Source organism: Bos grunniens, chromosome 17, assembly GCF_055505025.1.
Source record: "Bos grunniens cultivar Pamir isolate PY7600 chromosome 17, Bosgru_T2T1.0, whole genome shotgun sequence".
Taxonomy (NCBI): Eukaryota; Metazoa; Chordata; class Mammalia; order Artiodactyla; family Bovidae; genus Bos; species Bos grunniens.
Window position 1 is genome coordinate 71,774,656 of NC_141181.1, and position 25,783 is coordinate 71,800,438.

At 47.6% G+C, this 25,783-nt stretch overlaps 2 long non-coding RNA genes across 3 annotated transcripts; one reads left to right on the plus strand and one right to left on the minus strand.

Moving 5' to 3' along the window:
• Nucleotides 1-11,440: 11,440 nt before the first annotated feature.
• On the minus strand, nt 11,441-14,597 carry LOC147355868 (uncharacterized). 2 transcript variants are annotated; one of them, XR_015144077.1, is made up of 2 exons: nt 14,367-14,597; nt 11,441-12,034 (listed from the first exon to the last, which is right to left on the minus strand). It is a non-coding gene; the product is annotated as an uncharacterized LOC147355868 (long non-coding RNA). The 2 variants fall into 2 exon arrangements; XR_015144076.1 differs by lacking the exon at nt 11,441-12,034 and adding an exon at nt 12,632-13,217.
• An 8,344-nt stretch (nt 14,598-22,941) lies between these two features.
• Nucleotides 22,942-24,807, plus strand: LOC147355869 (uncharacterized). Its single transcript, XR_015144078.1, has 2 exons — nt 22,942-23,069; nt 23,489-24,807. It is a non-coding gene; the product is annotated as an uncharacterized LOC147355869 (long non-coding RNA).
• The last annotated feature ends 976 nt before the right edge of the window (nt 24,808-25,783 follow it).

The following is a 25,783-nucleotide window of genomic DNA, read 5'->3' on the forward strand; positions in this document are numbered from 1 at the left end:
CTTCGCCCCCGGGGGGAGGAGGAGGAGGTGGCAGTGGCCAGGCCAGCACATGCGCTCTGCCTTCTACCCCCGCGCCCTCGCCCCGGAGGACTCCTGCGGGACCCCGCTCCCTCTGCTCACGCCCCTGCGGGGCGCCGCCAATCAGTGTCCGGGGCGGTGTGCGCGGTGACCGGGAAGGTGAATGGACCCTCCCGCCGCGCCTCGGACTCCGGCCCAGCGCCCTGGACACGGACTGAGGGCACCGGAGGAGGGGAGCCTGGGCTGGAGGCTGCGCCGCCGCCCTCCGAGGCCTGGTTTCTAGAGTTAAGGGAGGAAGGCTGCGCTCCCCTACACAGGGACCCTTGCGCCATCGGGTGGCCAATAACCATGGAGCGGATGCGGTCGGCGAGGGGGGACGGGTGGGTGTCCCCACGGGCTCCCTGGGTGAGATGGGGAGGGGATCTGGACTGCCTCCCAGAGGCCAGGGTGAGTTCCCCAGGACGTGAGGAGCCCCGGAGTCCGGCCCACCCGAGAGCCGGGCAGTGCGGCCGGATGGGGCAGGCGCCTGCAGGGACGGGCTGGTCAGCCACTCGCAGGCCCGGCCACCCCGGACGCGGAAAGAATCGTCGCGGAGTTGTTCGCCCGTCAAAGGAGATGGGGAGAACGGGATGGGGGGCCCAGAGCGGGTGCCGTGGGGCGGGGCTGGACAGACGCTGCAGAAGCGCCTTGCGCAGGTCTGGGGCGTTGATTTGATGCCTGCTCACGGGCAGTTTCCAGTATCTGATGGAGACGCCTTTCACGAATGCAGCCTTTGAGGGCTGGCAGTGCCTAAGGCTCCTAGACAAGGGCCTCGCGCATATCAGTAAGACCTGGCACCTTTCCCCATGGTTTCAGGTAGGCACCAATTCTGCAAATACAGCAGATTAAAAACCAAACAAGCCACGACTCATTTATTTGGCTGCCCCGGGTCTTGGGTGGCAGCTCGGGCTGTCTCTAGTTGCAGCGCCTGAGCTCTTGGCTGCGGCTTCTGGCCAGCAGGACCCAGTTCCCTGTGCTGGTTGCGGTTTGCTCGACAGATGATGCCGGACTCTGTGGTACTCCATGGACTGTAGCCGGCCAGGTTCCTCTGTCCATGGGATTCTCCAGGCAAGGATACTGGAGTGGGTTACCATTTCCTCCTCCAGAGGATCTTCCCGACCCAGGGATTGATTCCCTACCGAGCGTTTTCTGTCTCCTGCCCTGGCAGGTGGGTTCTTTACCAGCACTGTCTGGGAAGCCCTGGATCAAACTGGAGCACCCTGTGTTGGAAGCACAGTCTTAGCCAGTGGACCACCAGGGAGGTCCCAACGCAGCAGATTTGAATAATTTGGTTCGAAAAACACACGATGCCTTGGAGCTCACAGGAAAGGGTGATTTCTGGCATAGAAAGGGAGATAATTCAAGACCTCAAAGTAGAGGCCTTATTGCCAACTCAGAATGCCTCAGAAGGAATTTGAGCCTCCCTTCTTCCGCCTGCTCTTATCTTCTATTGTGGTATTTCCTAGTTTAGTTAATGGCCTCACTGCCCACTCATTTGCCAAGCCTTTGAGAGTCATCCCCGGCTCCTCCATGTTCTTGCTCCCATACAATCAAGTTCTGCTAAATTTATCTCCTGCCTTTTGTTAAACTCTTTCCCTCTCCCACCTCGTGCCTGCAATCATGTCATGTTTGGCTTGAATCACTGCCAGTCTTCTAACTTAACTCCTCACCCCTGATGTCTATCCTGGGCTGTCCTTCTAAAACGAACATCGTAACATCCTTCATACGCTCTCTTTTATTATCTTCCTGCTTAGAACGACCTGCCATCTTCTGTTTTGTGACCTCTTAGGCATTCTCCAAGACAAAGCTTACATATCCCTTCCTGTTAAGTCTCCTCCAGTTGCTCCAGGAGAAGTTAGACTCCACTAACCCTTTATGGATACCTCTATTAGAGCATTTATCAAACACTGTTATGTAATTATTTCTGAGCTCTAGGCAGGAACTGGATCTGATCTACTTTTGTATCTTCAGGGCTTTGGCACTGAATAAATGACTGCTGAGGAATTAATGCTGAAGGGATCAAGGACAGATTCATTAAAGTGACGACATTTGAGCTGGACCTTGAAGCAGAAGGAGAAACTCTTATTACAGTTAAATTGCTTAATCCATCTCGCCCTGTTGTTCGGTGACAGGTCACTCACCCTAGGCCATTATAAACCAGAGCTTCACAAATATGAAACATGTATTTGAGAAGGATTAAGAAAATTATGTTAAATTTTTTTTTATTTACCCAATTAATTTTCATTCTAAATGATAAGACGCTTGACTAGATTCTCCTGTGGTAGTGAGTAAAGCAGATAATGGGCTCTGCCCTGGTTCTCTTTGCAAATCCAGCCAAATCCTGAAGGTTCTAACTGCATGCAAACACTACAGGGAGGGGCTCTTGTTATGAAGACCAGCGCTCTCTGTGGCGACACGGTTTGGTTTATGGATGTGTGATAATTCAGTAGTTGTATACAGCATGAACAGGAAGGATGCAATAGGGGTCATTTGCTGACGTATAGTTCTTCGAAGATTCGAAGCATGTGATACTAACATTTTAAAAATCTGGGTTTTGTTATATTTTTTGTTTGAAGTGTCACTTTATAGAGGAAAAAGGAGCCTTATACCAGGAGTCAGGAAGTTTGTAGTTTAGTCTGGCTTCTACCATGACCTCAGTCTTCCTGTTGTAAGAAAGATGGGGAAGGGAAGGAATCTGGGAATACAGTGTGTAGAAACTAAGCCTTTTCTAATTCTAATAAAATATGAGTCTAACAATCTACTCACATATAAATTTATCTATTTACGTGCATGTTTATGACAGAGTTTCATTCTAGAGGCTGGTTTTATAGAAAGAGCTGATTTGTTAAAGATGTATCTCCTTGTTTTAGGTGTTACTTTTAAATTCATAGAGTACATTAATTTTAATTCTTAGGGGAGGCCCTTAAGGTGCTGTGGACTCTGCTCATCAGCATTTGAAAGACTTGAGTGATTTTATGATCATCGCTGGTGGGCAGTCCTTGCACAAGCCGTGACATGGAGACCCCATCTACCTCTTTTCTCCTGTGAGCCACAGGGGCTGCTTGTGACCTCGTTTAGCACTTTACAGCACACAAAAGCTTTTGCCTCTTTTTCTCCCATTTGATTCTCTCAGGATTACTGTGAACTGTGGGGCAGCAGAAGATATTAAGAAGAGGTGGCAAGAATACACAGAAGAACTATACAAAATAGATCTTCACGACCAAGATAATCACGATGGTGTGATCACTCACCTAGAGCCAGACATCCTGGAATGTGAAGTCAAGTGGGCCTTAGGAAGCATCACTACAAACAAAGCTAGTGGAGGTGATGGAATTCCAGTGGAGCTATTTCAAATCCTGAAAGATGATGCTGTGAAAGTGCTGCACTCAATATGCCAGCACATTTGGAAAACTCAGCAGTGGCCACAGGACTGGAAAAGGTCAGTTTTCATTCCAATCCAAAAGAAAGGCAATGCCAAAGAATGCTCAAACTACCGCACAATTGCATTCATCTCACATGCTAGTAAAGTAATGCTCAAAATTCTCCAAGCCAGGCTTCAGCAATACGTGAACAGTGAACTTCCAGATGTTCAAGCTGGTTTTAGAAAAGGCAGAGGAATCAGAGATCAAATTGCCAACATCCACTAGATCATCGAAAAAGCAAGAGAGTACCAAAAAACATCTATTTCTGCTTTACTGACTATGCCAAAGCCTTTGACTGTGTGGATCACAATAAACTGTGGAAAATTCTGAAAGAGATGGGAATACCAGACCATCTGACCTGCCTCTTGAGAAACCGATATGCAGGTCAGCAAGCAACAGTTAGAACTGGACATGGAACAATAGACTGGTTCCAAATAGGAAAAGGAGTACGTCAAGGCTGTATATTATCACCCTGCTTATTTAACTTCTATGCAGAGCACATCATGAGAAACGCTGGGCTGGAAGAAGCACAAGCTGGAATCAAGATTGCTGGGAGAAATTTCAATAACCTCAGATATGCAGATGACACCACCCTTATGGCAGAAAGTGAAGAGGAACTCAAAAGCCTCTTGATGAAAGTGAAAGTGGAGGGTGAAAAAGCTGGCTTAACGCTCAACATTCAGAAAACGAAGATCATGGCATCCGGTCCCATCACTTCATGGGAAATAGATGGGGAAACAGTGGAAACAGTGTCAGACTTTATTTTTTTGAGCTCAAAAATCACTGCAGATGGTGACTGCAGCCATGAAATTAAAAGATGCTTACTCCTTGGAAGAAAAGTTATGACCAACCTAGATAGCATATTCAAAAGCAGAAACATTACTTTGCCAACAAAGGTTCATCCAGTCAAGGCTATGGTTTTTCCTGCGGTCATGTATGGATGTGAGAGTTGGACTGTGAAGAAGGCTGAGCACCAAAGAATTGATGCTTTCAAACTGTGGTGTTGGAGAAGACTCTTGAGAGTCCCTTGGACTGCAAGGAGATCCAACCAGTCCATTCTGAAGGAGATCAGCCCTGGGATTTCTTTGGAAGGAAAGAAAGCTGAAACTCCAGTACTTTGGCCACCTCATGCGAAGAGTTGACTCATTGGAAAAGACTCTGATGCTGGGAGGGATTGGGGGCAGGAGGAGAAGGGGACAACCAAGGATGAGATGGCTGGATGGCATCACTGACTCGATGGGCGTGAGTCTGAGTGAACTCCGGGAGTTGGTGATGGACAGGGAGGCCTGGCGTGCTGCGATTCACGGGGTCACAAAGAGTCAGACACGACTGAGCGAGTGAACTGAACTGAACTGTGGGGCAGGAGCTCTTGGTATTTGTCAGATTTCCAAATTAAACATGATACTTACTGGAAGTAAAAATACAGGCGCCAATGTTTCACTTGTAGTCAGTCAAGAGGGAAAGGCCTTAAGGGACACGATTTCGAAAGGCCCAGTGTCTGGGTTAGCTTGTCCCTGTATGGTGCTCCTCAGTTCAGAAATTACAGTTCTTCTTCTTTGCTAGGGTGTATTTTATTGTTAATATTACTATCCTTGTGTAGACTTAAGTGACTCACATGAAAGAGTTTTGGCATAGTGCACCCAAGTTGCCTGAAAATGGATTTTGTAGCAGAGCAGGGCCAGCCCAGGCAATACAGTGACATATGGAGTTTTCATGGTTTTTCCTGTCATGTATGGATGTGAGAGTTGGACCATAAAGAAAGCTGAGTGCAGAAGAATTGATGCTTTTGAACTGTGGTGTTGGAGAAGACTCTTGAGAGTCCCTTGGACTGCAAGGAGATCCAACCAGTCCATCCTAAAGGAGATCAGTCCTGAATATTCATTGGAAGGACTCATGCTGAAGCTCCAATACTTTGGCCACCTGATGCAAAGAACTGACTCATTGGAAAAGACCCTGACGCTGGGGAAGATTGAGGGCAGGAGGAGAAGGGGACGACAGAGGATGAGATGGTCGGATGGCATCACCGACTCAATGGACATGAGTTTGAGCAAGCTCCGGGAGTTGGTGATGGACAGGGAGGCCTGGTGTGCCGCAGTCCATGGGGTCGCGAAGAGTCAGACACGACTGAGCAACTGAGCTGAACTGATGGAGTTTCATTGTCTCTTTTTGAGGAGCTTAAACTTTTGTTCCTTGTTTTTGCTTCGAATCCATTGCTTCTGCCTTCATGACTAGCCCTGCCCATCCCTGCAAGGCCTTCTTTACCCTCAGTAAACTTTCATAGTCCATGTTAATGTTAGCTGACCAACACTAAAATGCAGTGATCACCTCCATTTAGTGGGAGATCCGACGGAAGGGAGCTCTGATGACAGAAGTGTCAGGTATGAGAAAAAACCCTAAGATGAATATTTAAATCAGGAGACCTCACCCCTCAGGAAACGTCATTCAGTAGCCTCATTTTTTTCTGGAATATGACCTATCTGATACATCTTATACATTCCTATTGCTACGTATACATCCATGCACAGGCTCTCATTGTCTGAATTACTTGAACCAACGCACGGTCAGTCTTCCTGCCTCCCAACTTCAAATTCCTCCTTCGCCTTCGTTCCCAGAGTGATCTGTTCTCGAGCGGCACGTCATTAGTTTAGGCCAAAGCCCAGGATGCTCGGCGTCAGGCCCTCTGCCTCGGCCTTGTTCTGGGCTGTAACCCTTCCCTGCCCGCACGTTGGGCTGCAGCCCCGACCACTGCTTCTAGCTGCTCAGATGCTGCACCGTTCCATGCCTCTGTCTTTGCTCAGCTTTTTCTTCAGCTGGAAAATTCCCATCCAGACCTTACGATTCAATTTGGGTGTCTCCTCTTCAACAAATCCTTTCCTGGCTCCTCAGGGTTGCTGAAGTTCCCACTTGTGTTTCCATATTATTGAAGCTATTAAGTTTCTTGAGGATAGCAGTATGACATGCCTTTGGAAATAAAGCGCTTTGTGTATAATTGGTGCTCAACAAATGATTGTTGAAGTGAATTAAACACTATATAAATATTTATAAGTGTTTATATAGTCACAGGGTCCTTTTGTAGCTAAATATTTAGCCTGCTTTTTAAAAAGACCACCCGTAGCTGTGGCAGCCTCATAATTGTCTCCTTTTCCGCTGTCTTTACACCTCTTTACATCTCTGACCCAAGTCCTGGATGGATGCACACATCCTTCCAAGTCCTGGGGCAGCTTCTGTAACAGTATTGTTGAGGGGAAGAAGTCTGCCTTCATGGGCTACCTCACGTAACTCTGTTTACTGGGAGGTTGCAAGTTCAACCTGTCATCGTCAGTCCCTCTTTGATTATCTCCTCACCCACAGTCCCTTGGATTAGGAGTTTGGCAGGATCTCTAGCCATCATTTGCCTGAGTTGTAGATAACACACAGCAGGCCCCATCTTCAGAAGTGTCCTAGCTGTAGGTAAGACACAGATCCCTGTGGCTTCCAGGTGGTGCTAGAGGTAAAGAACCCGCCTGCCAGCGCGGGAGACGTAAGAGATGCGGCTGCTATCCCTGGGTCGGGAAGATCCCCCGGAGGAGGGCATGGAAACCCACTCCAGTATTCTTGGCTGGAGAATCCCATGGACACAGGAGCCTGTCTGGCTCCGGTCCATAGGATTGCGAAGAGTCAAACAGGATTGAGACGACTTAGCATGCAAGGTAACAGACAGCTGCCTACGTGCGTCTTGAGAAACAATGTGGCATAAAGAAAGCGCGTTGAATTGGGTGTATAAATAGGCTCTAATCCTGGTTTTGCTATTAAGCGACTGCAGCTTTAGATAAATTACTTGATATCTCTTCCTGATCTCCAAAGTTAAAGGGACTAATTCTCATACATTTTATGATGGCTAGAGTTTGGGCTCTCTTAAGTGTTGTGACAGCTTTTCACTGAGCCCCCCCACCTTTTTTTTTAATCTAGATGGCAGGGGCAAGTGGAGCACGTGTGGCTGGCAGCTAGAGGAGCGCTCCTTGGCTAGCAGTGCTCTGAGGCCAGGAGCAGGACACTCTTGTGTTAGAGCGCCATGGCCTAGGGGGAACTGCACCAGACTAGAAATCCCAGGGCTTGGGGTTCCATCCTGGTTCTCCCCCAGGACAGGTCATGACCTTTCTAGCTCTGTTTCTGCATCTGTAAATGAGTATGACAATACCCACTCTACTTTCTTTGAATTGAAATAATCAAATAAGCGAAGTGGAAATATCTTTGAAAATCTACACAGGAGTATTTTTTCAAGATATTTGTAATCAAGGAAAAAGTGTTCAGGTATAATATTCCCATGGAAAATCATAAATATACCATCCTTAATGTACTGGATGCTTATCTCTGGGGTATTTTTCCGTGGTGATAGTATCTTTGTATTGAATCATGTATACTCTTTCTGCCAGTTCTTCTGGTAATCAAAAGCATACATGTAAAAGACGAGTAACTTTGAAGAAGGCGGCATTCCGAGGGAAGCTGAAATAAATCAAAGTTGACTTGCCTAAGCTGAAACCTAGTCCATGACCCATCATTAGTGTGTCTAATCATTTGGGCCAGCAACCTAAGCACAGGTTGATGCATTATTAGAAATGCAAAATCCTAGGTTGAATTTTTGGGACCCAAGTTTCATGAAGTTTCAGCGTGGTAAAATGAACCTTCTTAAATGAACCTTCCTTCCAACTTCCTGCTCTCCCTAAAACAGTGACATGAATATGCAGTGAGCTTAGCAGCCATATGTGTGGCATTTAGGGGTGTTTAGCTGTTCATAAACTCAGTGTGAGTCGACTGAGTGTTGTAGCTGCAGAAAAGCTGATTTAGTCTTCAGGCTGCATTATGAGAGGGTTAGTGTCCAGAATACACCTGTAATCTGTCTGGCTCTGGGCTATATGTGTGGCATATAGATCATTTTGAGTACAGCCAGAAAAGAGAGAGATGACGCTGGTGAGACCATCTCATAGCAGCAAATGGTTGAAGGCACTGGGAACATTTATCCAGCAAGACAAACACAGGAATGATATTGTCACTTGGTTCAGATCTCTGAAGGGGGCCGTGTGTAAGAGGTTTATATTTGTTCCATATGGCCCTAAGTATGGAGTCAACGAGTAGAAACACAGGGAGGTGCATTTCAGCCCCAGTTCTTCCGGCAGGGGATTCAAAGATGAAATTGCCTGCCTCTGTAGGCAGTGAGTTCTCAGTCATTCTGAGTGTTCAAGCATGGTCCCCATGGCCACTTGGTGGGAGTGTTGTAGAAGAAAGTCAGCCATCAGATGGGCAGTTGGACCAGATAGTCCGTGACTTGAACATATTGCTTTAACGTGAACCAAAAAACAAACAAACAAAAAAACCCTTAGGGATATCAAATCCAAAGAGCCACAAACAGACCGTAGACCAGTAAGACAGTTTGGTTTCTGAAGAAGTGAAATTCAAGGTGAGTTTGTTACTGAAGAACCAGGTGATGGGAAGAGTTTAGCAATGCTCGCGGCAGCAGTGGAAGGTCGTGTTTGTCAGAGTGTATCTGTTTGGCTTGGTTGGTTTTAATCGAAAAGGAGCACTTTAACTGCTAGCAGTGTGGACCTAGATTCTGGGACCTAACAGTGCCTGGATAGGATTTTGGTCCCGGAATCAGGATGAAACATCTAACCTGTGGTTGTGAAGAGTGATGTCACCTTGAAAGTGGTTGTGTCTGCCGATCAGTTAGGGCAGAAACACCGCGTAGGGATTGAGAGACCCTGCATGCAGCTGCACGCAGCCCGAGGGCAAAGCGAGTGAACATGGGTGGGAAGGTATTTGTTAATCCAGACCAATCAGGCTTGTGTTCCATCCACAGACAACCGGTATCTAAAGGTCCTCAGCGCTGAAGCCAGGTAGACTGTGCTGGAGAGGCGGTGCCGTGTGCTTCTTATCCACTGCAAAGGGCTTGTGGGATCGCAGTAGGCGCCAGATTCTTGGCTTCCCCAACGGCTTTCCCGGTGGCAAATTCTGTCCTTAGTCCTGGGATCTGAGTCCCACTTTAGATTTCAACCTTGCTGCTAGCCCTGCCTGAATAATTAATGTCCGAAGTCAAATAACTAGTCTGCTATGGTTGGGGCATTAAACACGTTTGCACTCCAGTTCAGTAACTGAATTTAGGTTTTGTTTCTTGGATCCAATCTCTTTCTGGCATGCCTCCTTTTAAACCTAGCACTGCCAAGGGCTTGAGTCTCATTCTGCTCGCTGGGCCCTGCTAGCTGTTGACAGACTCCAGCACAGACCACTCCCTGCCACCGCCAGATCCCGGCGCCCCAGAGGCGCACCTTTGGGTCTGTGTGTGCATGGCAGGTCTAGGCTTCCATTCTCTAAGACATGAAGAACCCCCTTCATCATCAGGAGGCTTCTTACAGCCCTAAGTTTCTCCCTGGTCAAGGGAGTTGATTTGACCATGCCCTCTGCCTCTGGGAGCCAAACTGGTGCTGGCTTGTGCCCGGAGAGTGCCGCAGGAGGCCATTTCCACATCAGCCTCTTCCGTCACGAGCCAGCAAGAGCTTCCTGAACGTGAGACCATGCGTCCTTCTGAACCTCCAGGCAGTGCTTCTGGGCTCCCCAGCCCCATCTCTGTTGACTTAACTGGGTGATTTTCCTGTCTAGACTCCAAAGAGTTAAGTTTTAGCTGTCCACGGCAATCTGCACAGCTTGTCTCTCAAGGATCATACAGACATTTACCATTTATTCTCTTCATTGGTTAGATTTGTAAATGTGTATTGAGTGAGCCAGACAACTGGGCCAGGCACTGGGGTCAAACGTGGGTAAGTCCTGTGGTGCTCTTTCTCCTAATCTAATAATGGTACCTGTTTATCGAGTGCCTGCTGTGTGCCAGGCCTCCAAGTGACACTCTTCACAGAGGGTGTCACCGTGTCACAGGAGTGTTGTGAGAGGGGAGGAGGAAAAGCTGGGCGGTTTGTATTACAGACATGAGGCTCCAGAGACAGCACATGCTTAGTGCTTAATAAACGGTAGCTGTGTTTACCATGTTGGGCGGTAACGTTACCAAAAGGGCCACACAATCCAGAGGTGGGGGAACAAGCGTCTGAGCCAGAAGGCTATGTGGAGGACACAGGACGGTCGATCCAAGAAGGGGGGAAAGCAGGACTGCAAGCAGAAAAGGGGTGGCGTGACAGAGTAGCCGGCGTGCCTGGGGCACCAGCGAAGATAAACAGCCGCACTGGACCAGTGTTCGGGAAGACGGAGTTCTAGAGACATGTGCTGAAGAAAGATTCTAGCCAGGAAACCTTGTACTGTACTCACAGGAGAAGATGCATGGAGTTGTAAAAACCGGAAGGGTAAGACAAGCCTGAAAATTATCCAACTAAAGGAAGGAAGATTGCAGACTGCTTAGTCACCTGAAGAGAGAGAGAGACCTTGCAAAATGAGAAGAGATGATTGCATCACTTAAATGAACATTGATCAATGTGTTTGGCAGGACAAGTGGAAATGTTTTTCTCTTAAATAATTCAAGCCTGCCAGGCTTCCAACCCAGTTTAAGATAGTATAATCATCTGCTATATCTCCTATATATAAATGTGTATGGTGTTCCAGTGTTGAAGTAGAGTTTAAAGGAGGATAAATAAAACTTTCTGTATTCAGCAGAGAGCTCATGAATCAAGCCCTGCTGGCAGATACATGAGAACCTTCAGCTGAACACAATCCGGTTTTATCCTAAGGAGAGGGGAATACTATTTGCTTGTTGACCTGGATTGTAACATACTTAAAACCATATTATCAGGAGACAGGCCTGATGGCTTAAAGATATTTCTGTTCCTAATGTTCTATATTTTTATGAGGTAGACTTAAGTCAAGATCTGTTACAGACTTCTCATGGCTGGTTGTTTATGTTTTCTCAAATCAGTAGATACAGAAAATGATGGGGAAATAAATGAAATTAAAAGACTATTACAACCATGACCATACAAGACAAGATGATATGGTAACGATGCTGTTTAATAACGTCCCCATACATTGGGTCATTTTATCAAAAGCAGCGTGGTACGGTGGTGAAATCATGTTTTAAAATTCCCAACTCTGCTGTGTATTAGTTTTATAACCTTGAGAAAGTAACTTTTCTGAACCTTCTTTTTAATTTTTTTAAAAGTTTATTTTTAATTGGAGGATAATTGCTTTACAATATTGGGTTGGCGTCTGCTTTGCGATACTCTCTTCAGCAGCGTGAGTCCGCCGTAATTGCACGTGCCCACTCCCTCTTGAGCCTCCCCCCGCCGCCTCCCACCCCTCCGGGTGCCGCAGAGCGCGGGGCTGCGCCCGTGTCCCACAGCAGCTCCCCGTCACCAGCTGTGTCGTGCGTGGCCGTGTGTGTGTTCCAATGCTGCGCTCTCGGTTGTCTCACCCTCTCCTTCCCCCGTCGTGTCCAGAGTCTGTTCTGCATGCCTGCGTCTCTGTTCCTGTCTGCACCTTCTTTTACTCTTCTTTAGCATAAGATGACGGAGAAGGCATGGCACCCCACTCCAGTACTCTTGCCTGGAAAGTCCCATGGATGGAGGAGCCTGGTAGGCTGCAGTCTATGGGGTCGCACAGAGTTGGACACGACTGAAGTGACTTAGCAGCAGCAGCAGCAGCATAAGACGATAATACTTGCTTCTATGGCTGCTTCAAGAGTTAAATGAAAACCGGGTCTGTGAAATAATCAGCAGTATGATGCCCCACTCTCGGGAGGGATATCCCTTCCCCACGGCGATGGAGCCATTCCTTGGAATATTGGGAAAGGCCCTGGGGATGTTGCCTGGGTCACAGCTTCTGGAACAACTTTAGTGCTGATAAGGTGTTTTTTTTTTTTTTTTTTTTTCTTTTGAGAGTGGATTTTATTTTTGAAAAAACATCAAGAGCTAAATTATTGGATGTTGAGGTTGGAGGTTTTAACAGAGTGTGATGGTGAAGTCTGGATTGTAGACTGACCATGAATGCAACTCTGACAGAAGAGTTTCAGAGAAGTGATGAGCAAACACAGCGTTTTTGGAATCGGTTTTGGATAGATAAATTCTTGTGTGTTTCAGCTTTGTTATGTTCTACCTCATTTCTGTAGAAAGGATGATGCAAGACAGAATTGATAATAGAGACTAGCAAAATGTGAGGAGAAAATTAAAACACAGAGGCCATCCTACTGGCAGAGAGTTTATTAAAATATTTGAAATTCTTTTGTTATGTACAACTCGGGGCTGCGTGCTAACAATGTTAAAAAAAAATCTTGTTTCCAAGTCTTAGTATATTGGGTTTCCCTAGCGGCTCAGTGGTAAGGAATCTGCCTGCCAATGCAGGAGACACGGGTTTGATCCCTGATCTGGGAAGATCCCACATGCCGCAGAGCAACCGAATCGAGGGCCGCAGCTGCTGAGCCTGTGCCTTAGAGCCCGGGAGCTGCAGCTGCTGAAGCCTGCGCAGCCGGGGGCCCGGCTCCACAGCAAGAGAGGCTGCTACCACGCGAGGCCTGAGCACCACGGCTAGAGAGCAGCCCCTGCTCGCCAACTCCAGAGGAAAGCCCTCGCCGCAACAAAGACCCAGTACAGCCAAGAGGAAATAAAATGCTTTTCAAACACATCTTCCTGTGCTAAGGCCTGTCACGTTCTCCAGCCCTGCTTTGTCTTCAACTCAGTGTCGCCGTCAAATGAACCCATCGCCTCTCACTAACGTCCTCCTCTCGGGCTTCCAGGCGTAAAAACGTGTCTGATTCTCTTACATTAATCGTTTCTAGAATTAGAAATCTAGAATGTTCTGTCTTCTGCCTCTTTTCCGGTCTTACTGCATCCACCATCACTGCTTTACTTGCGGGCTTCTGCCTGGGTGACTGTCCTCGCCAGGAGGCTGATTTCCTAATTTCTCCGATTCTGGTGCTTTTGTCTGACAGAGCCTTTTGCTTTAATCTGATACTTTTACTCCCACATCCTTATGTATTTGTTACAGCACCCGACACATGGCTGTGTGAGTGACTGCTTCTGAGATATTCATTGGCGCCCATCTCTGGACACTGAGCTCTCTGAAAGCAGGAGTGATCTTCTTTGCCTTTGACTCCATTACCCTTGCCTGGAAAATCCCATGGACGGGGGAGCCTGGTGGGCTGCAGTCCATGGGGTCGCTAAGAGTCGGACACGACTGAGCGACTTCACTTTCACTTTTCACTTTCATGCATTGGAGGAGGAAACGGCAACCCACTCTAGTGTTTATGCCTGGAGAATCCCAGGGACGGGGGAGCCTGGTGGGCTGCCGTCTTTGGGGTCGCACAGAGTCGGACACGACTGAAGCGACTTAGCAGCAGCAGCAGCAGCATAGTGCTCAGGACTTGCACACAGCTCTGTGGCCCCAAGCACATTACTGAAGGGCTCTAGGTCTCACTTTCTTCATCTGCTAAATGAGGGTAGTAGTGTCTGTCAAAGCACCGCTGCATTGAAAGAGTGTGTGTGTGTGTGTGTGTGTGTGTCAAAAGGTAGCTTCTGTATTATTATATGGCGAAGGCAATGGCACCCCACTCCAGTACTCTTGCCTGGAAAATCCCACGGACGGAGGAGCCTGGTAGGCTGCAGTCCAAGGGGTCACTAAGAGTTGGACACGACTGAGCAACTTCACTTTCACTTTTCACTTTCACGCACTGGAGAAGGAAATGGCAACCCACTCCAGTGTTCTTGCCTGGAGAATCCCTGGGACGGGGGAGCCTGGTGGGCTGCCGTCTTTGGGGTCGCACACAGTCGCACGCGACTGAAGCGCCTTAGCAGCAGCAGCAGTATTATTATAGTTTTTGTATATGACAGTTTCTGTATTGTTAGAGCACTCAAAAAAGTTACTACTTTATCTGGTCAGACTCCTATTTCCTTGACCTTCCAGGGCTTCTGTTTTCTGACTCACCTCTTCTCTCCGGGATGGCCTCACTGGTCCCCAGCATCGCCTCCCATTGCCGCTGGCCCAGGCTTCTTTCTGTGGGCAAACACTCTGCCCTTCCCGCCCCGGAGCGCCCGTGCCTTCTGTGGCTCCCTCGCCGACCTCGCCTCACCTTCCCTTCAGGTCCTTGGGAAGCCTTTTTCCTCGTGCGGTCTCCACCAGACGCTCCGCCTTACGCTCCAGACGCTCCGCCTTACGCTCCAGAAGCCCCGCCTTACGCTCCAGAAGCCCCGCCTTACGCTCCAGAAGCCCCGCCTTACGCTCCAGAAAGCCCCGCCTTACGCTCACTCCTCTCCGCGTGAGCTCCCCTGGCGTTTAGAGTTTGCATCTCCGCTTAGGCACTTAATAGCCTTGAATTAGTTTTGTCTCTCCAAAAAGAGTAAAAGCTCTTTGAGGACAGGAACCACCTTATATCCTTTCATATTCTCTACTGCACACGGCATGGTACTGGGTTTGTATTCATATAATAACCTTTCTCTTTTTCTTTATTTTATTGACATACAGTTGACGTACAATGTTCCAGGTGCACAGCAGGGTGATTCAGTGGTACATATATACATACATTATTTTTGAAGTTATTTTCCATTATAGGTTATTACAAGATATTGACGATAGCTCCCTGAGCTGTACAGTAAACCTTTGTGGCTTGTTGCCTATTTTTTTACATTAGAAATCTAGCATTCTATTCCTACTAAGTCAAACAAATGGAATCAAAATGTCATAATTTTTTTAGTTAGGCAACAATTTGTAAGTTTTCTAAAACATATATATTATACATATATATATTTATACACACACAAAAGTTTTTCTACTAAAGACTTGAGAAAGAACACCAAAAAAAAAAGATGGAAAATTGGAAAACATAAACTAAATGAAATGGGAGCACTGAATATGAAGTGGAAGAAGTGGGACAAACAGGATAAAAGTAAAAGATCGTCATATAGTCCCGTTGTTTTTAAACATGGCTGCTCATTAGAAACACATCTGGAGCTCTGGTGAAAAAAGCAGTACCTGGGCATGTGTATTTTTCAAAAAATACCAAATAATTCTGTTATGCAGGATTTTAAAAAATAATTACAAGTTTTTATATTAAAGGGTAGTTTTGGTGATCTAGAGTTATATTATTTTTCTGTTGACCAATCATGATACAATAGTATTATGTAACAGTTGCATAATCACAATAGTAAAAGATGTTTATCAGTTTTCATAACCAACAGTCACACAAAAAATAACTACAGTTGCAAGCCATAATGGAAACGTGATTAACCTAACAATATAAAATAATTACATATAAGTTTGACATACAAGTCAGAAAGTGAAGAGGAACTAAAAAGCCTCTTGATGAAGGTGAAAGAGGAGAATGAAAAAGTTGGCTTAAAGCTCAACATTCAGAAAACGAAGATCATGGCATCTGGTCCCATCACTTCGTGGGAAATAGATGGGGAAACAGTGGAAACAGTGTCAGACTTTATTTTTTTGGGCTCCAAAATCACTGCAGATGGTGACTGCAGCCATGAAATTAAAAGATGCTTACTCCTTGGAAGGAAAGTTATGACCAACCTAGATAGCATGTTGACAAGTAGAGACATTACTTTGCCAACAAAAGTCTGTCTAGTCAAGGCTATGGTTTTTCCAGTGGTCATGTACAGATGTGAGAGTTGGACTGTGAAGAAAGCTGAGTGCCAAAGAATTGATGCTTTTGAACTGTGGTGTTGGAGAAGACTCTTGAGAGTCCCTTGGACTACAAGGACGTCCAACCAGTCCATTCTGAAGGAGCTCAGCCCTGGGATTTCTTTGGAAGGAATGATGGTAAAGCTGAAACTCCAGTACTTTGGCCACCTCATGCGAAGAGTTGACTCATTGGAAAAGACTCTGATGCTGGGAGGGATTGGGGGCAGGAGGAGAAGGGGACGACAGAGGATGAGATGGCTGGATGGCATCACTGACTCGATGGACGTGAGTCTGAGTGAACTCCAGGAGTTGGTGATGGACAGGGAGGCCTGGCGTGCTGCCATTCATGGGGTCGCAAAGAGTCGGACACGACTGAGCGACTGAACTGAACTGGGGGGGTGTCAAGCAGGGTGATGTGTAAGTGAAAGTGTATGCGTGCACACGTTGCGTTCACCCAGCCAGTCTGTGTCTTTTCGTTGGTGTGTTTAACCCGTTTGTGTTTAAGGTGATTATGGATATATGTGATCTCATTACTGTTTCATAATTGTTTTGGGTTTATTTTCTGTAGGTTGTTTCCTGGCTAGAGAAGTTCCTTTAGTATTTGTTGTAAGCTGGTTTGGTCGTGCTGAATTCTCTTAGCTTTTGCTCGTCTGGAAAGCTTTTGACGTCTCCATCAAATCTGAAGGAGAGTCCTGCTGGATAGAGTATTCTTGGTTGTAGGTTCTTCCCTTTCATCACTTTAAATATGTTGTGCCATTCGCTTTTGACTTGCAGAGCTTCTGCTGAGAAACCCGCGGATGGCCTGATGGGAGTTCCCTTGTATGTCATCTGCCATTTTCCCTTTGTTTCTTTTAAAACTTTTTATCCCCATCTTTAATCTTCGTCGGTTTGATCACTGACTGTCTCAGTGTGCTCCTCCTTGGGCTCACCCTGCCTGGGCCTCTCTGTGCTTCCTGGGCTTGGTTCACCATTTCCTTTCCCGTGTTAGGAAAGTTTTTCCGCTGTTATCTCTTCAGATATTTTTCAGGGCCTTTCTGTTCTCCTTCTGGGATCCCCGTAGTGCGAATGTTGGCGCGTTTAGTGCTGTCCCAGAGGTCTCTTAGGCTGTCTTCGTTTGTTTTCATTCTTTTCTGTATTCTGCTCTGTGGTGGTAACGTCCACCATTCTGTCTTCCTGGTCACTTATCCCTTTTCTGCCTGTTATTCTGCTGTTGATTCCTTCTAGAGTATTGTTCATCTGTGTTTGTTCTTTAGCTCTTCTCGGTCTTTGGTAAACGTTTCCTGCATCTTCTCCATTGTTTTCCCGAGATCCTGGATCATCTTCACAATCATTATTCTGAATTCTTTTCTGGAAGGTTGCCTATCTCCATTTCATTTAGTTGTTTTTCTGGAGTTTTATCTTGTTCCTTCATCTGGGACATAACTTTCTGCTTTTTCATCCTGATTAATTTTCTATACTGGGGTTTTTGTTTTAGCCACTGTGGGACTGTGGTTTTTCTTGCTTCTTCTGTCTGCCCTCTGATGGAGGAGGCTAAGAGGCTTCTGTAAGCTTCCTGATGGGAGGGACTGGCAATGGGAAAAACTGGGTCTTGCTCTGGTGGGCAGGGCCTTGCTCGGTAAAGCTTTAATCCAATTATCTGCTAATGTGCTCCCTCCCTGGTCATTGTTTGGCCTGAGAGACCCAGCCCTGGGGTCTGCAGGGCTCTATGGTAAGGTTAATGGCGACTCCAAGAGGGCTTATGCCAAGAGGGGACCTTCCCAGGCTGCTGCGGCCAGCGCCCTGTCCGCCGCGTGAGCTCCTGTTGGCCTGCGCCTGCACAGGAGGCCCTCCAACGCCAGCAGGTCATTTGGCTCAGCCTCCAGTGAGGTCGCCGCTCCTTTCTGCCGGGGCTCCGTGTGGGCAAGATTTGTCTGTGCCCTCCAAGACTGGAGTCTGTTTCCCCCCGTCCTGTGGACGTCCTGCAGTCAAATCCCGCTGGCCTTCAGGGTCGGATTCCCTGGGGGTCCCCAGTCCCCTTGTTGGATCCCCGGGCTGGGAAGCCTGCTGTGGGGTTCAGAGCTGTCACAGCAGTGGGAGAACTTCTTTGGAATTATTGTTTTCCAGTCTGTGGTCGCCCACTCAGTGGGTGTGGGGTGTGATTTTTATCATGACTGTCCCCTCCCACCATCTCACCACAGCTTCTTCTTTGGACGTGGGGTCTCTTTTTTGGGGGGTTCCAGCATCCTCCTGTCGATGGTTTTGACAGCTAGTTCAGCAACTCTTGCAGGAGGAGATGAGCACACGTCTTTCTCCTCTACCATCTTCCACATGATAACCTTTCTTGATGCATATTTTTGGGTGCATATTACTAATGTACTTTAGAAAGTATATGTATTTGCAGCAAGATACGGTAATTGAAAACGAGGTGCCTTCATTCTAATAGGGAGCTAGGAATATAAATATTCAGGATGTCCCTTGGTCACTGCTATGGAAGTTTTAAGAAAAGATGATTAATATGCTCAGATCTATTAATTAGATAAATCATGGATCTGTGCAGAGGGTGAGCAGGGTGAATAACTAGAAGTAAAGGCTTCCAGTCTGCAGCATAAGCTGAGACATGGCCAGACCCTGATCTAAGGAGGTGGGGAGGTTAAATTCAGAAGATACTGTGGAAATAAAAATCAAAGAGATTTGTGTTCACTCAAATGGCGTATGGAAGATAGGGACATTCGAGATGAGTAGGCTTCTTTCTTGAGCCTTGGCTTAATGATGACACCATTTAGGAAGCAGGAGCCATGAGTGAAAAAGCAAATTTGGAAATGTAGATGCTCATGGGTCTTCCAAAGACAGATCCCTGTGAACAGTTGGAAACTTGGGTCTGGGGCCTACGCTTTAGAACTGGGACTAGAGAGAGTGAGAGTCGGAGGTCTAATAAGCATGTAGTGATTGCTGAATCCATGGGCATAGAAGAGACCACCCAGAGACAGGGCGCAGGGAGATGAGAGGTGGAGAGCGGTGAGAGAAAGTTCAGGGGAATTGGAGGAGATGCAGAAAGGAGCAGGTCATCCGAGGTCAGAGTGCCGGGCGGCGGTTAATGGTGCAGTGGCGTCAGCTCTGAAGCGTATATCGAACTGGGGAAAGTATTAAAATGGGCTGAGCTGGTCCCTGGTAGGAGTTCAGTGCATAGTGGCCAAAGTGAATTGAGTAGGGGAACAGAAGGGCCCAAAGTGAGGATAAAGTGTGAATCTGCTTGGAGCGACAGGAAGGAGAGAGAACAGGTTATTGTTTGAGGGTGAGACACGGCTTTTTTTTAATGAAGGTGTTTTGAACATCTTTTGTGAAGGGAGGAAAGGGACCTGGGAGAGAGGGGACAGTGGCAGCTGTGTGCGGCTGCTAGGTTGCTTCAGTCATGTCCGACTCTTTTGCAACCCCCCGGACTAGCCTGCCGGGCTCCTCTGTCCATGCGGTTCCAGCAAGAATACTGGATTGGGTTGCCTTTCCTTCTCTAAAAGCTCTTCCCCACCCCGGGGTTGAACCCACGGTTCTTAGGTCTCCTGCATTGACGGGGTTCTTGACCACGAGCGCCACCTGGCAGGCCCATCCGTTGTGTGCTGGGGGGCCCTTTACACACTCCTTCCACCCATTCTCATGTCACCTTGAAGTGGGGCCCCCATCCACATGATGTGTGAGGCTCGGCTCAGTCAACGAACTTGACCAGAGGGGTGAAGGTTTGTCTGACTGCAAAGACCAGACTCCACCAGCACGTGTTGCTCCTTCCACACGCTCACTCCCCTCGGTATAATCTGTTGGTCTGGGCGAAGAAGGGAGTGGGAAGGAATGGGGCCACGGTCATTGTGTCGCGATGACCTGCGAGCAGTGGGGACACTGTCTCCATGACAGGAGGCAGGGCGAGGCCTGAGCACGACCTGCAGAAGCTGAGCGACACGGCGAGCCTTGGTGGTCTCCTCTTGAGAGGGAGGGGCAGGGAAGGACACTGAGGTCAGAAACACTTGCTGGACGATTGACAATTAGAAATTATAAATGGCAACCCACTCCAGTATTCTTGCCTGGAAAATCCCATGGACAGAGGAGCCTCTTAGGCTGTAATCCATGGGGTTGCAAAGAGTCGGACAAGACTGAGTGACTTCACTTTCACTTTCAGCTGTGTTTAAGGTACTTTGGTTAAAAAAAAGGTAAACTTAGTTAAAAGATATCAAAGATTCTTACAAAAGCACCTGTCGGAAGTTGCTTTCACTTTCTTGGGATTTCAAGGAGAAGGCAGAAGAGAGGCAAGTTAATACTAGAAAAAAGAAGTCCCTTTAAAAGGGCGGGAAGAATTGAGAGGCCAGTGTATTATGAAGAAAGCCTAGGAAAGTATTTTTATGTTTATATAAAGCTCCAATCCCTAAAGAATACAGAGTAAGATGTGAACGAGCTCCAGACCCTTAAGATGAATCAGAGAACCCACGGCCTATGATACAGCAGAGAGAGGGCATTGGACCTTGGAGCGGAGAGCCCTGCCTCAGCGCCCGGCTCTGTTACCAGGCATGCCCCATCCCCTCATCAGGCCTGTTTTCTCAGCTGCAAAAGCTGCGGGTCGGTCTGCGATCTCTAAAGTGCCTTTGAGCTCGGAGAGTCTGTACTGGCGCTGGACACAGTCCGGCACGGTGGAGAGGAGCACAGGCTCGGCACAGTGCTTACGTTAAAATCTCCCTGCCTCACGCCCAGGCTGTGGGACTGGAGGCGAGGTATCAGCCGCCCTGGGCCTCGGTTTTCTCATTTGTAAATGAGGAATATTCCTAGTAACACCCCCACTGGGTCGTTGTGAAGATTCAGTGAAAACAGTCTATACACAGAGCCTGACAGCAGGAAGTACTAGATAAACATAAGTTGGTGCAACCGCAGATGCTGTTACCCTGGTACCCTTTTGCCAGCAGAGAGCACACACCACTTTGCACCTACATCTTGAGGAGAAGAAGGCAAACGGAATTAACCAATCGGAGTTTGCCAGATTCCCCTTTGGGAAAGGAATGAAAGGAATCTTCAAAGATTTGAGTTGTCAGGACCTCTGGGTTATGATCCAGCCACAGTCGGCTGTCAGAATTTTCCCACAGCTCAGTGGAAAGTCACTGAAGGCTTCCTGAAAGCCGTGCCGCGGCCTCCTGTTTCTCTGCTAGGAGGCACCGCTGACCGTGGAGTCTGAGTCTGCTGGTATCCAGTAGGGGCAAGATCTGAGCAGCCTGCTGGGCTCGGCGTCCACAGCCCTGAGTGTCCGCCGCGCTGCAGACTGCAGCCTGTGAGTTTGTTGTCAACCCAGAGGTAGGGCGTATAGAAGAGAAGTCAGGGCCCAGATTATTTTTCTAGGCAGGAGCAGTGACGTAGTAACTCAGGTTACTTTGGAATTCAGAATCTCGCCTCTCCGTTGCGCACGCTCTTCTCTGCCCCTCTCTGTGCGTAGACTTGAGATTATGGATGTGACCTCAGAAGATGGCGTACATTACTGACAGTCACGAAGATTTTCATGTTTTCTCAAATTACCCCAGCAGAGCCTTCACCTGTTTGTGACTGGCCGTAGTTTAAACAGAAATGGAAACATCTATACATTTGCTTTTAGTCCTGACATCTTTTGAAATCTTTCTAGATCACTTTCCCAAATTTGAATTCAGTGTCTCTCTAACGGACTGAGTGTTTCTCAAGCTTCCTGTTCTTAGCCTTGCAGAGGAAACTAGTTTCTTGATCACCATGATGTTAAAGTAAAAGCTGCTGATCTGGGCCAGTGCTCACTTTCTTTCTCATGGTTCCCTTTCCAAGAGCAGCCAGCGTAGGTCCAGATCTGGCCTGGATATTCCCGCGCATTGAAGCTTACTCTGTATACGAATAAAATTTGAAACTGAGGCCTCTTGTCTAGGTATGAACTCCCTTTATGGCTAACTCCAGACTTGATACTGGATGCCATTCACACGCTGACATTGGTTGTCATCACACCTCTTGACAGGATTTAGCGGTTCTGGTGCCTCCAAGCTGAAAAATTCTGCCTTTGGCCTCATTACCTGTCTGTGTATTCTTTTGCTCTAAGTAGATCACTGGGGTCCCTCCCTGCCCTTTGCAGAATAATTAACTTCGTGGTACTTGAAATGCCATATAATATACAGCATTTTTACATAAAGAAAATGAGGCCCAGAGGCTTCCCTAGTGGCTCAGTGGTAAGGAATCCGCCTGCCAACGCAGGAGACATGGGTTTGATCCGTGATCCGGAAAGATCCCGCATACCGCGGAGCAGCTAAGCCCGTGGGCCACAACCACTGAGCCTGTCCACAGAGCCCAGACCCGCAACCACTGAGCCTGGGCCCCACATCGCGAGAGTAGCCCCCGCTCTCTGCAACTAGAGAAAAGCCCACACAGGAGCAGAGACCCAGCACAACCAATAAATAAATAAGCAAAATTACTTTTTAAAAATGGAGGCCCAGAAAAGGTAATGACTTGTCCAGGTTCATATAAGCACTTCTCCACAGGGGTCAAGCCCAGAATGCTGACTTTTCTAGATCCTGCACCATACTGATGGTGTTAACTAGCAAGCATCTTCTTTTAAAGGAGTGGTTAAGCTGAGTGGAGGGAAGGAGACCTTCGTGAAGAAAGGACAGGGCTGAAGGAGGTTGGAACCCAGGCAGGGGTCGGGCACTGTGTAGGCAGAAGGCCCGGGGAAGCAGTGAGTGCCTGACTGCGGGTGGAGCAGGGGGCCCCCGGGCGAGCACGCACGCAGAGTGAGCTGGGAGACCACCACAGCGCACTTGGCCGGCTTGGGAACGCTCACCCGGCCAAACAGATACAGCTGCCCATCCGGATCTTATTATTTCCACAGCTGTGATTTAACTGCTGCTTATCTCTCCTCTAGGAGATTCCTTGGAATGAAACCAATGGGAGATGAGGGTTTGGAGGAGTCTCATCAGAGCAGATGGGCCAGCAGCAGCCAGAAAGCTTGTTGCCTTTGGCCGAGAGCACCGTCCTGGATCTGAACGTCTTGTGAGTAAACCCCAGCAGGCTCAGCCTCGAGCCCCAGTGAAGCTGTCCTGCTTCTCCTTGAAGAAGGACCTCATGTGCTCTCACATCTTCCCTCCCTTCACGCTGATGCAGAAAATCACGTTCTCAGAGAACTCTTCTGTTTGAACTGTGGTGCCGGGAGCAGCCCCAGCTGGATTGCTTCTTAGTTCTGTTGGCCCTTGGGTATATTTAGAAGTTGGCTGCAGGGAAGGTCAGGAGACTGGGTTCTGGTTCTGACTGAGCCACCCATTTTCCTTGGGACCTTAGGCAAATTGCTCCTCCTTAGGCGACGGTTTTCTCACCTGAAACGTTGTTTATAGTAACATTATCTCTGTTTGTGAAATGGTCACTGTTATCTACCAGACTTAATCTCATAAGTACTGTTATTGTCCCTGTTACAGATAGGAAACTGAGGCTTGGAATTCTCCTACCCTGACCATCTTATTTCAATTGCCAACCCCTACCCTGGCCAAGATATTCCCTGTAGCTCAGATAGTAAAGAATCTGCCTGCAATGAAGGATACCTGGGTTCGATCCCTGGGTCAGGAAGATCCTCTGGAGAAGGGACTGACAGTCCACTCCAGTATTCTTGCCTGGGGAATCCCACGGATAGAGGAGCCTGACTGGCTACAGTTCATGGGGTCATAAAGAGTTGGACACGACTAAGCGACTAATCCACACCCACACACCCTGGCCGAAAAATCGATGCTTTTGAACTGTGGTGTTGGAGAAAACTCTTGAGAGTCCCTTGGACTACAAGGAGATCCAGTCAATCCTAAAGGAAATCGCTTCTGAATATTCATTGGAAGGACTGATGCTGAAGCTGAAACTCCTATACTTTGGCCTTCTGATGTGAAGAGCTGACTCATTTGAAAAGACCCTGATGCTGGGAAAGATGGAAAGCAGGAGAAGCGGGTGACAGAGGATGAGATGGCCAGATGGCATCACCAACTCAATGGACATGTGTTTGGGTGGACTCCGGGAGTGGGTGATGGACAGGGAGGCCTGGCGGGCCGCAGGCCACGGGGTCACAGAGAGTCGGACACGACTGAGCAACTGGACTGGGCTGAGCCCTGACCAGTGCTCCTTTCTCTGCCTTACTTTAGCCACAGCATTTCCTACCACCTGAAATACGATATATTTTACTTTTTGGTTTTCCCTCTGCCTCTGCAAGCTCTCTTAGGGAATGGATTTTGTTTTGTTATTGTTGTCACGCATTGCTATGTTCCCAGAGCCTAAAAAAATGCCTGGCACACAGTAGCCACTCAAATACTGGTTGAATGGAAAAAAATGAATGAATGAATTCTTGGTAGCAGTATAAATTGGTAGACTCCATAGAAAAATCGATTTCGCAATGTTAATATTTAACATGCATTAACCTTTTGAACCTGTAATACCAGAGCTAGGAATTTATCCTGTTGATGACATATTCATGCCTGTGTCTAAAGCTGTAAGTGCAAGGATGCTTCCTGCAACTGTTTGCCATAGGAAAAGGCTAGAAACCGTCAAACTGTGAACATGGAGGGAACTCGTTAAACAAATCGTGATAATCCTCTGCAGTGGGAGTTCTATGCAGAAGTGGAAGAGAATGAAGTAGATCTGTGTGTGCTGATACGCAGCAATCTGAGATATGTCAGTAAGTGAAAGAAAGCAGAGTCCTGAACAGAGTGTCACTTTCTTTTAATCTGCATTAAAAAGAAAAAGACATGATTTAAAAATATACTTGTTTATGTCTGGACTGTTTCTAGAAGGAGAAACACAAAATAGCTGCCCCTGGGGAGAAATAGTTGCCCCAATCAGTTGGATTGAATACTTTTCTCTTTTAAGATCTATTTGTTTCTCGGCTGCGGTGAGTCTCCGTTGCTGTCAGCAGGCTTTCTCTAGCCGTGCCTAGCGGTGGCAGGTGGGGGCTGCTCCTCGTTGCGGTGTGCGGGCTTCTCCTGCGGTGGCTTCTCTTGTCGAGGAGCACCGGCTCGAAGGGCACGACGGCATCAGCAGCAGGGGCGCGCGGGTGCAGTGGCTCCGTGGCATGGGGGATCTTCCCCGACCAGGGATTGTCCCTTGTGTTGCAAGGCAGATTCCTTAACCACTGGGCCACCAGGGAAGCCATTAGAATTCACATTCTTAGAGTATACTCCTTTTTAAAGTTTTTAAGCAGTTTCATTGAAATACAATTCACTTATCATAGATCCATCCATTTAAAGTGTATAATTCGGTGAGTTTTGCAGTATGACATTCGTAATTTTTAATAATTGTGGTAAACATATATGACATAAAAGTTGCCATCTTAACCATCTTAAGCTATCCAGTTGAGTGGCACTGAGTACATTCCCAGCGCTGTGCAGCGTCCCCGCTGTCTCTTTCTGAAGCTCTGTTAGCCTCAAACAGAAACTCTGTAAGGGTCCTGGTACAGTCGTTTGTAGTATTTGACTTTTTAAAATTGCAGTGTGGTTGATTTATAACGTTAGTTTTGGAGAAGGCAGTGGCACCCCACTCCAGTGCTCTTGCCTGGAAAATCCCACGGGCAGAGGAGCCTGGTAGGCTGCAGTCCATGGGGTTGAGAAGAGTCGGACACGACTGAGCGACTTCACTTTCAGGTATACGACATGGTGATTCAGTATTCTTGTACATCACACTCCGTTTACAGTTATTACAAGATAACGAATGTGTTTCTTGGTGCTGTATGGCACGCCTTT